At 32.4% G+C, this 12,424-nt stretch overlaps 1 protein-coding gene and 1 non-coding gene across 2 annotated transcripts in view; both read right to left on the bottom strand.

The window, feature by feature from the left end:
- Positions 1-12,424, bottom strand: part of Sprt (PDZ domain-containing protein sprite) — a 183,010-nt gene that overhangs the window by 169,297 nt on the left and 1,289 nt on the right. The gene's annotated exons all lie outside the window — the stretch shown is intronic.
- Trnav-uac (transfer RNA valine (anticodon UAC)) lies at positions 814-886 on the bottom strand. Its single transcript has one exon. It is a non-coding gene; the product is annotated as a tRNA-Val (tRNA).

Below are 12,424 nucleotides of genomic sequence, written 5' to 3'. Positions count from 1 at the left end.
TGCGCGGCTTTCGACGCGGCGTCACCGGCCACAACTTCGGGTTTCGCAAATTCGCCGTTCACGTACGCCCAGGCGTCGTTCTTGACAAGGAGAGCTTCCATATGAAGTTTCCATATATCATGGTTGCTCTTTCCGAAACATTGGATTCGTGTCACGCTCGCGGTGTTCATGATTGAACAGGTTAACTTTTGTCGTAACTGGAAATTTTATTATTTTAACTATCACAGTGCACCTGGGCCCATAACCTATTAGAATTATTGTAAAAGGATAGATTAGTTGAAGAACACGGCAAATCGCACTAAAAATGTTTATTAGACAATGAATAAGCAATATGTGTACAGGCAGGAAACCCGCGAACTTGAAAGGATAGAAAATGGCGCGAGTAAGTAGCCCGTGTCAAGGAACACCAGATGTCAGCGCCCTATGCCAACGCATGGAGTTCACCACATAGAGTTCACCGCAGAGTGATCGTGGATTGTATGAATACTACCGCGTATTAACATAATCTAACAACATACTTAATTTTGATTGCAATAAAATTTCTCCAACACTTCACATATCGTAGTTATATAAATATGACAAAATACAATACCCTTTTTTTGCAACTTTAACTGCAAATTTCTCAAAATTGTGACATAAAGAGCAATTTGAGAAAAAGAATCGCATACCGCATCAAAAAATTTGTAAGAAACGATTGTTTTCGTTCTTGTGCTAAAAAAAGTATTTTTTTTTGTTGAATAGTGTTATCATAAAGTACGATTACTTAGGATTTCTAGGATTGTTCGTGTGTTCACAAGTGCGGCAAGAAAAAAATGGCTCCGGCCGGGATCGAACTGACGACCTTCTGCGTGTAAAGCAGACGTGATAACCGCTACACCACGGAACCTCCGCGAAACTTCTGTCCTCGTGAAGTCCGGACGCGTGTCGATGGTACGCACAAAGCGCATTGATTTCACGCGAAACCTGCGATACTCAGTATTTTCCGTCGAGTTCGATTGTTGCGCGGCCCACGCAACAATTTCAACCTAACGGCCTCGACTTCGCGCTTCGTCTGGATCTCGATTACGTGTATCTCGAGGCGCCACGACGACCCCGCTGCACGTGCAACCCACGCACCTCTCATGCGGATATTTAGACGGGAACTACAAAGCTGAGCTTTGTAGTTTTAAAAGAGTTATAAAACTTTTTCGATCTTTATTCCGATTATATAGTTTTTTTTTTAAGGTAAAATTCATAAACGTTTCGTATAGAGGAGATTGTGCTTCTTGAAAATAGATGATTCTCTATAAATTTTTATAGACGATTTATATAGACTTTAGACGATTTATAACCCGAGATTCAGAGAATTCAGAGAATTAGAATTTTATGTTTCATGTAACATCGAAAACATTTAAAGAATTAGAATACAGACACATATAAAATTTATAATATATTAAAATACACACATATAGGTATCAAGATATACAGCAAACATAAAATGATTTAGATTTTAGATAATCTACAATTTGCGTCAAAATTTAGAATAGAATTTTATTTATAATTTCATTTTGTGCCATGTACATACTTAAATACGAAAAAATTTGAAGATATAGAATACCTAGATAAAATATATATTAAAACACTCGTTATAGTAATATCAAAAAATTCACAACATATAAAATTATAAATAGAATTTTATCTTTTGAAATGTGATATGATTTATAAAGTCTAAAGTTTACGCAATAATACGTTTTCTTGGAATTTCAAAAGATATTACGATTGATGTTTCAATTTTCTTTCAAGTAAGTTTCAATTCTCTTCGAAATACAGTAAAAAATACAGTAAAAAATGATTCTGTTTTTTTTACTCTAACATTTAATTAAAACAAATTATATATCTCTAAGTAGCGTGACGTATGTAATATGAAGTACTTATATATTCTTCGTTTTGCGCCTCGTAAAGAAAATTGTGGAGCGTGGAGAGGCGCCTTAGGAGACATCGTTTTGAACAAAGCTCTACAAAATATTAGTATTCGTAAATACATTAAGCAACCGTACACAATGGTCGACTAAATTTGCATAAGTTATGCACGAGAAAGTTCATTCCTCCGCCTATGGCGGAAATCCATGTACGTCTGTATGAGTGTACAGACGCGAGCACGCGACACGTTGCGTGCGCGGATCGAGCGAGTTGTTTTCAGTCGATGCATAATCGGATGCACCGTGCGATTTTAAGAGCATCTCAAAAACGAAAAGACTCGATCGGATTTTGACATATTTTCCATCTAAGCTTTGAAAACGAATGACAGCTTTGTAAAAATTAAATGAATTAGTATGAGTTTAAGGAAATTTGTAAGCAATTAAATTCATTTATAAGAATTAAATATTACAAATACAAATAACTAAATATATTTTCTGTCGATCTAATTTTAAATACCTTTTATTTTAGTACATTTTATTTAAAATTTAGTTACATACATATTCAATGTTAAATATTAGAAAACTGTGAATAGCAATTTATAAAATTTTCTTTCAAAATATTGACTTAAAATTTATGAAAAATTCACAGTTGAAAGGACAAGCAAGAACTTATAACTTTTATAAAGTTATATTTTTTACTGCATATAGCACATTTACTTTAACAAAAGCTTTTTGCAAGAAAAGTTTTTAGGATAGAATTTTATAAAAAATTCTATTATAAAACTTATATATAAGTACCTATATATATATATATATAGGTTTTATAATATAATTTTTTATAAAGGACGTTTATATATATATATATATATATATATATATATATATACTATACTTATATACGTTTATATATATATATATATATATATAAACGTCCTATTAAAAGTACAGATTCCACGAAACGAGATTAAAAATATTCTATGTGTATGAAATTCAATTCAACGCACAAATTCAAATTGTTTAATATTCACATCTTCTGTAACAAAAAAACATATCGAAACTCGCATGATAAAGCAAAGCGATGTAGCACGTGTCAAGTAAATATATAACAAACATAATATATTATACGACGCAATGCACATTATAATTTATGATAGATGAATAAATTACATAAACGATGATACTTAATATAAAGTCGAATATGCGCTTTCCGCGTATATGCACGCTGTCGATTTCAATTAGTAAATTGCACAACCAGATTCATTCACGTGATAGAATTTGTTTCAGTTCAGTTCCGATCTTCCGTGCTCGTTATTGACTCGTTATCGCAACGTACGAGTGTATACTGATATCACGTATATTCTAAAAGTACGACTAATTGCGAGTGCGTCTAACAAATCGGCCTTGACCCGCACGTAATGACATTGACAAGAATACACTCCGCGGGAGAAACATCAATAGAAACACGATAATGATTGTACGTTACACATCGACGGCGCGCGTATGGCTTTATGAGTTTGATCAACCAGCTGTAAAGCGTTTCACGCTGTCGTAAATCGCTTTAAAATAATAGTGTTGCCGGCGCAAATAGATGAGCGAATATACCTGCGATTCTATTCAAACAGAAATAGATTTCAATAAAGGATCAATGCAAAACGCGTTTATTAAAAAGTTTCTATATATAATTACTTCTATTTTCGAAAATCTTATTTATTAGATCTGTACCTATCTGCCTATCTACGAGAATCGCATTTTATAATAGAATATGTAATCCGTATTATCCCTTTCTAAAGGCCTGTGTTCATGATGCTAGAACTTGGTTCTCGGACTGAGGGAAAGTTACTGAAACTTGGATCGTGGACACACTAAATTTGGATGCAAAACTCAAATAGAAAGCTCGAATAAAAAAATGCAGCACGTTTTTTCGTACTAGTCACTAGATTCATATCGATTCAATTCCTTTTTGCCAACATTTCATACAAATCTTCATTATATAATTGATTTATTATAGTTGGCTTCGCGGATGTACTTGGTTTCGATACTGCCTTGTCAGGGTACATAGTACTTTTTCTCGTACATTGTAACATTTCTTCGGTAGCATCAAATTTTTCGCAACCACCCACTCTACTCGCACACTGTGAAGCCAGAATTAAATATTTTGTTGTTGACAGTAACAATCTATTTCTACTTTTAGTTTTAATGGCATTTATTTTCGAAAAAACGCGTTCATAAGCCGCGCTTGAATGAGCTAGGCAATAGCAAAACGTTAATAGCAAAATCACAAAGCTCGTCAAATTCGTTGCAGCCACAGTGGTCTTTAGATTCTTTTATAGACAGCCAAAACTTGTCGGGAGGCAATTCTTTAAAATTATCCGGGAATTTTGTGAGAGGCATTTTTTGCCATTGATCATCAATAATTTGAATTTGTTCATCTTTTATTATTCTAGGAAGTAAGCACATTAATGGTTGGTGGCACAGAGTGATCTTGAAACATTTGATGATAAAGCCTCCTTTGGATTTAGCCACATCAATTTTGGTAAAATTGGATTGGAATAATCATATCTTTTCAAAATTTCTTTACAGCCAGTGATAATAAAATTGCGGCAATTTGTTTTAAAAGCTATAATCTTTTCGACACTACAGGTTTTTAATTGATCGCTGTTTAAAGCTTGCAGAATTTTTACACCTGAGTAAATATTTTCAATTTTTATAAATTTGCTGGGGTATCTTCAGGATTAATTTCCTAAATGTTCTTTTTATTAACAAACTCAGTCTCCATGTAGCAACATAATAAATCTTTAAAAGTGGCACACATTTTTTTCATGAATACTTGTAATCAAAACTTCATCTCCTTGAAAATATTGATTTAAATGCACAAATTTGGAAAGAGCCCACTCGAAGAAATAAAAAGTCATTTTCACAAAAATATCATTCACAGCAACGTGTATGTTTTTACCAGACATAAGTCGTTCTTCAAAAAGTCTGAATTAACGAGATTCCCACTGTCCCTATCTACTATCTAGCGAAACCACTGCCAAGGGAACGGGCTTGGAAAAATTAGCGGGGAAAGAAGACCCTGTTGAGCTTGACTCTAGTCTGGCACTGTAACTGAAAAAATAACTGAAAAAAAGTTTAAGCGGTTCCCACTGTTCTAATATTCTTTTTACAACTTATAAAACTGACAACCATCGTGTCTGTGACGGTTTCAAAATTTTATGAATTTCTACATTGAAAAAAACTTGAAATTGTGCAAGCTGTGCCTGTGTCTCTTTGAACTGTTTTTACAAAATGAGTAAATATCTCGGGCTAAATCCTCACATCTTCGAGGAAGTTTTTTGCAGGCCTCCGATGCACAAATATGGATCGAATGGCAAATACATTTTACTGTGATAATATTTGGACACGCTTCTTGTAACTTTTGAGCAACCGAGTTATTTTTTCCAAACATTACGTTACAACCGTCACTGGCAAATCCTATCAAGTTCTCCATGGGCACTCCAAATTTCTCAAACAAATTTTTAATTCTCGTAAATAACCTGTCTGCTGTTGCTCCTTCGGCAGCTGCATCAGCATCTTGAGGTGAATAAATCTGAATTTAAAAAGAGAGCACATAAAAATATACATTTAGGAATATTTTTATATACATACATAAAAAAGTTGATTGTATTTTACTACTTTAAATATTTTAGAAATATATACTATTATTTATTTCATATATTTTAGCTATTAACACTAATTTATAAGGTGATGTGCCTACTTAAAGTTATTACTTTCTAATCTTTTAAATTCAAATAATATGTAAAGTAAAACAGCAAAAGCAGCTTAAGTAAAATAAGTATTATTCTTACTTCTAACAAATCCCAAAATAGTGTTAATTCCAGGGTTGACAGGATCCACAAAGCGAATACAAACGCATAGTGATTTAATATTCCCAATATCTGTGGACTCGTCGATATAAATTAAACTGAATTTTTGGTTCTTGAGGAAGATGACAATCTCATTTTCATGACAAGTGCTGATCACATTCTTAGTAATAGCTGTTGCTTTGGTCCTTCCTAGAGAGATCTTCTTTGCAATTTCTGAATCTTGAAAACTCTTTTTACATGTTACAGCGAGATCATCAGCAGAATTAAATGAATGATTATGGGACACAAGATAGCCCACAAGGTTGATTTCAGCTCTTTTTATTTCTTTTTCAAATGTCGGTTTGATGTTAACCTCTCGCTAAAATCTAAAATTTTTGGCTGTTTATTGTAACCAATTAAATTAATGTTTTCAATATGTCCTTTACTTTCATTATGTCGTTTGACAACACTCAATTCAGCCAAAAAAATACTATATTACACAATATACATTTAGCTTTGTATTTGTCTTCGTTAACTGCCCCGAGCCAATTTTTATAGGGTTGTTTTTCCACTTATTTCTAAATACTTGTTTTCTATGAGACACTATTTTATTAGAATCACCACGTATTTTTTTCTTTTTTTCAGGTGTGCCATAAAACCTTTTTGGTTTGCTTGGAGAATCAATATTTGAATCTAATTCCATTTTGAACGATTAAATAAAAAACGAATTAACCTTTTTCGTAAATTGAAAACGCGAGCAATGGTGAACGTCGAACGAGAATGTGATAACATTGATAACCTAAAGAGTCTCAAGACAGGCGCCAACAAGTCACGTGACAACGCCCTCTGATGGCTGTGATTGGCTGGCATCAATCAGGGGGCCTATTACGTATCTTTTCACGAGATAAAAATATACGAAAAGTGAATAGATTTACTAGATTTCAACCAATGAAATCGTAGATACTTTAGTGAATTCTCTCACTTTTCACATTTTCACCTCGTGAAAAGATACGTAATAGGTCCCCAATCCTGGCGGACAAAATTTCTATGAATAACTACAAAATTTAACTAGAAATAGAAATTTGTACATTTTTGTTAAAATATTTAATTTTTTGTAGAAATGGTTATTTTTTTGTAGAAATATCTACGAAATAGTACCACAAATTACAATGTTCTCAAATCAAGAAATTATTGCAAGTAGTATTTTATGAAAAACTACAATTTATAAAAAATTAAAAATTTAAAAAGAAACAAAATCTTAAAAAATTAAAACATCTGCTTACTTGTAAAAAAAAAAAAGATAAAGAATTTTACTTTATATACCCCAAGGGGCCTTAAAGGGCGTTTTGAAGGGACGTACCCAACCCTAACCTCCAATTCATCCACTACCCTACTGTTTCCTCCTTTGGACCAACCTTTGACTATATAACCATGGACTGCCAGTTATCTATCCTCACAATGCTTCGATGTGTAAAAGACATAAAACGCGCCCTCATCGTCTAGGTGGCAGAAAATCGAAACATTAAGTAAGATCCTGATGGTAAAAGATGAGGAAAGAGAGAGACAGAATAAGTCGTTCATCGCTGTTTTATCAACTTTTAGCAGATTGCTAGAATATGTATTTAAAAAATTAATACAAATAAAGACTAAATTAGTTTTATATATGTATATATACATATACAATGTATATATAATACTTACACGCAGGTAGTCCTGTTAATATATTCCCATTATAAAATTAGAAGTGATTAAATTAAGAACAAAATAAATACAGAATGTTAAACGATATATTTTATTATCAAATAAACTATATAAGATATATATAAAAATATCAAAAGACACAATATAGTGTCTCGCGCCAAGTATATAAAAAATATCATTGTTGTAGACAATAATATATAATCGATACAGATATTTAAACAGTTTTCTCAATATTAGAAGAAGAAAGATCATTAATATGATATAAAATATATGTAAGATATATTTATTGCGAGATGATATCAATCAATCTTTCAACCTTATATATATAATGGCCCAGGCAGTACCTACTTCGCCTATACGGCCATAAACACGTGAGGGATTAGTAATCTTTTGAATTTTTCAAACGTAGTAATCTGTTAAAAACGTATTATTAACTCTCTAAATTTCTTGGAGTGGAATCTCACTCCAAAAGAGTGAGATCCCACTCTTACGAATAATGAAAATACTGCCAGTCTAAATAGAGCGAATTTTCACTTTGCGAAAGAGTGCTTATTCACTTTTTACTTGGAGTGATTGTTCAACTCTGGAAAGAGTGACATGTTTCACTGAATAATTATTCACCCGACATAAAAAAAATTATTTATTTCGAAATTTTATTACTATTTTTTAACTAAATTTGTTTCTTAAGATGCAGTCTATAATTATAAATATTTTCTCGTATTTGAAAAACACACTTACCTTGGTGGGATTCGAACTCGGGACCTCTGCATCGTGAGCCAACTGCCTTACGTGGTAGACTACTTCTTAATTTGATGTAAGCGTTATATATAGTCTACATATATCACAACCAGCGCAAATATATAATTTTTCAAAAATCATCTTAAGAAACAAATTCAGTTTAAAAAGAGTAATAAAATTTTGAATTAGATATATGATATAATATTTCTTAATGTCGGGTGAATGTCAGAAACCAGTGCCGGATCATTATAAAATTTTGTGTTCGTAAATATATTCGTAAATAATCGGGACCTTATGTTATGTAAGGCTATCCCTAACAAATTTCTACACGGGAACAATTGAACACGCGGAAAGCGGGAAGCGGGAAGACGATTTCACTTCAAGTTGGAGTGAAGTTTGGAGTGATGATTTCACTCGAAGCGGGAAGCGGGAAGGCGATTTCACTTCAAGTTGGAGTAAAAATTGGAGTGACAACTTCACTCTAACGACTTCACTTTAAAAATCAGAGTGAAACTCAACTCTTTTTACCTTAGAGTGAATAAATTCACTCTATTGGAGCGAATATTCACTCTTTTTGAGTGAACTGGTCAGTAACTCCATGTTTAGAGTGAAAATTTCACTCCAAAAAATTTAGAGAGAATTCATGCGGATCTTTAATCCTTAACTTTTCTTTTTTAAAGAAAGTTCACCTCTTAAGCAGTCACGGAGTCACGCGTCATCAGGAGATGATATTACTGTTTAAAAAAAATATCGGATTATATATATATTCTACTTACTGAGAATAGCGATTAGGTTGACAGCTTGAGAAAAAATAAAAATTATAGCAACGGATCTCATGTGTAGTATGTATGAAACTACATAATTTATATATAATATTATAACCAATGGTTATATAGTCAAAGGTAATAATATTGGCAAAGATTATTGCCCGCTGAAAATGACGGCTTTTGTTAAATTACGTCTTATTAAGTTTTTTTGCTCGCTAATGGTAATTACTTTACCTTCGTAAAACAATTTAATTTCGAAATAAAACATTATTAGTTTGATTAAAATATATTTATGGTTTTCTAATATATCTAAATCCTTAATATGCTCGTTAAAATTTAAAAATAAATTATCACAATGTAAATTTTGGAAAGTATCGTATACCTACCATTTTAGGAATAATATTCCTCATTTTTAATTTATCTTCTAATTTAAACAAATTAAAAATTTTGTCGCAAACTGTAACTATTTTATATGTGTCAATTCTGGGATATCTTAAAAAGCCGAAGCTCTTTTTGTTAATGAATTCGGAGTTAAATTCATCACATTCATTTAAAAGCTGGAAACATGTACAACATTTCAACTTTTTTAAAATTTTTAACTCAACAAAGCCTGCAATGTATGATACAGCGTGGTGTAAACTGTAAGAAATCTTTTCAAGAGGAATATCATCCACGACTACATTACGATCGTCTTCCACAATGTCCAAAGCTTCATATGTCGTACATAACTTCTTTGCCGACGATGACACCGTTAAAATACTCGTATTGTCGAGCGCAATACAATTTGCCTGTGCTGATGCTTTAACTTCGTTATGGTGTAGTTGTATGCCGATAGAAATTGCATGCAATTGGGATTATTGTTGTAGCCTCCCATAGATCGTATAGACGAGAAAAAAATCTCTAGATGGTCTTGAGATAACTTGTATGACAGTATGTATTTTAAGTAACCAGTCTTTACATACTCATGAAACATTTTTTTTAAATTGTTCATGTTTACTATGAACCCAAGGAACCCAGTTTTTACTTTTGTTGTCGTTATTAAAGGTCCATTTATTTCTAACTTTAAGTTTGAAAAATAGTCTATGGCTTCTTCAAAAAAATCTAAAATTTTTGCGGCGGTACTTACACTCAATGGTTTTTTAAAATAATTCGAAAATTTACTTCTCGAATTTAGACAATCGAATACATTATTACACATTCGGCAAAATTTGGCAGTTGCAGCGCAGCCTAGAAAGTCAGGGTGTTTATCATGTAGCAGTTGCTCTAATGCTATTGCACAACTTTCACTGAGCATTTGAGCAGCTAGTTTAACATTCATTTTATTTTTCCTCCACTGTAAATGTTTGTTGTTAATTTTATTCGCTAAATGAAAACACCCTGCATTCTGCAATTGTACTAACCTCTCAATAAATTTATAATTAATTTCATTATTGTATGCATCATACAATATGCGCTTTGATCCAAATGCATTTCTTATTAATTTTAGCATATGCGCAGCATCTAGAAATATTAAAATATCGTCTCCTTCTGTTGGATGTTTAAAGAAGGCTTTGTTATTAAAGACGTCTGCTTCTAATTGTTTGCACATAGAGATGTTTGCTGGAAGTCCATCAAAGGTAAGTGCATAAGTAAGTATAAGTAAGTAAGTAATACCAATCAAATTAATTCATTAATATATATTTTATGTCATAACATTTAAATTTAAAGAAACATTTTATATGTCTAATACAAGTAATTTTAACACTTACTTTTTCAAATACAAAATACTCTTTTAAAATATGACACATATTTTAGATTAGACTACGATAAACTACAATAACTTACCCAAAAAATGTTAAAAAAATCTTGCTGTCTTCTTTTACTTTTTTATATTTGGTTGATTTGCAACCGTCAATAAAACAATAAACAACCATTGTTATACGAGAATACGAAACCCGATAACGCAAGTCTAGCTGTCACTGGCTGTCACACGTGAGCTACTGGAGCAGACTGAGAGAGAGCTCACAGTTCATTGAAGTACCGGGAGTCGCCACTTGTGCGATGGGGGCGCGCTTGATGTTCTTTACATCAAAAACAGCCAACTAGCAGTCCATGGTTATATAGTCAAAGGGACCAACAGTTTAACGTCTCTTCCGAAAGACGGAGCCCAGTTTTCTCCGCATCTTGCACGGAGGGGCGCGGTTTTTTCGGAAAAAAACTTTTCCATGATTCATGGCTCTAGTGGACTCGAACCTGGTTCCTCAGATTACGAGTCTGGCGCTCTACCACTAGACCACACCGCCGCCTTCTGCTTATTTGTAGAATACTACAAAAATTTACAAAAGTGTTCCAATTCTAGCCTTTTCATGTAGGATTTTGTAGTACTTCTTAAATTCATGTAGAATTTAATAGATTCTGGCAATTATATTTTATAGTTTTTTAAATTTTGTAGAAATATTTCCGCCAGGGAAGGGCTAGCTGCGTTCCCAAATTCAACCTCGATCGGTAACTAAATACGTGACGTATCCATCTACCGGTTTCACGTTTTAGAGAGAATGTTTGGTCTATATTTATATATGCGTTTTGCATTTTCGAAAAATTATCGTATAATATTGGTAGTTATCGTACAGGCAAGATCGTATATCGTACCAGACTTTAAATTATCGTACGCCCCCACCATTATCGTACAGGTTGGCAACGCTTTAGCAGTCTAATATATAATATATAGCCTGCGTTAGTTTTCTTCCACTGGGCACATATACTATATTAAAAATCTATAATCTACGTAACGTACCCTATATATTTTTAGTATAGTACATGCTCCCAATGGGAGAAATTGGGAGAAAACGAACGCAGGGATAGTTATTAAATAACTATATAGTTATAGACCTTGCACACAGAAGTGTGCGCTCACCAACCGCATGTTCCAACATTTCTTTTCTTTCATGATTTTTCTATTTATAAGGAAAAAGCGTTGAATCTGCTTCGCTGATAAATAGTAAGTAGTATAAAAATCAATAAAAATTAGTTTTTTTGATTAATTTTTTGATTCAGTTTTGAGTTAAATTTTCGGTAATTCTCTTTATTCACTGTATTCCCTTTGTTCGACTTATTGTTAGATCGCTATTACGTATATCAAAAAAATGAGATAAAAGATACATAAAATAACATTAAAAATTCTTTAAAAAATTTTAGTTACTTAGAAATTAAGCGTAAGTGTAGCGAACGTGAGCAATCTAAATTTTACAATTTCTTGTTTCTCCTTTGGTGCTCGTGCACATATCCACGTGGTAGAAGAGCATAGAGCACACACGTGCTCGCGACATATCACAGGTTTACAAAGAAACATTTCGCTATTACAAAATAAATGTTAAGAAATTGTCTTTTTTTTTTAATATTTAAATATTTAATAATAACACGTTTATTTATTGTTAAAATTAATTTTTTTTTCAAAAAGAAGAATGCAAAGCACGTGCTTGCGATGGTTCATATTAGATAT

The sequence above is a fragment of the Temnothorax longispinosus genome, chromosome 9, assembly GCF_030848805.1.
Source record: "Temnothorax longispinosus isolate EJ_2023e chromosome 9, Tlon_JGU_v1, whole genome shotgun sequence".
NCBI classification, from domain to species: Eukaryota; Metazoa; Arthropoda; class Insecta; order Hymenoptera; family Formicidae; genus Temnothorax; species Temnothorax longispinosus.
The sequence above is the reverse complement of the archived record's forward strand: the minus strand, read 5'-3'. Positions and strand labels throughout refer to the sequence as shown.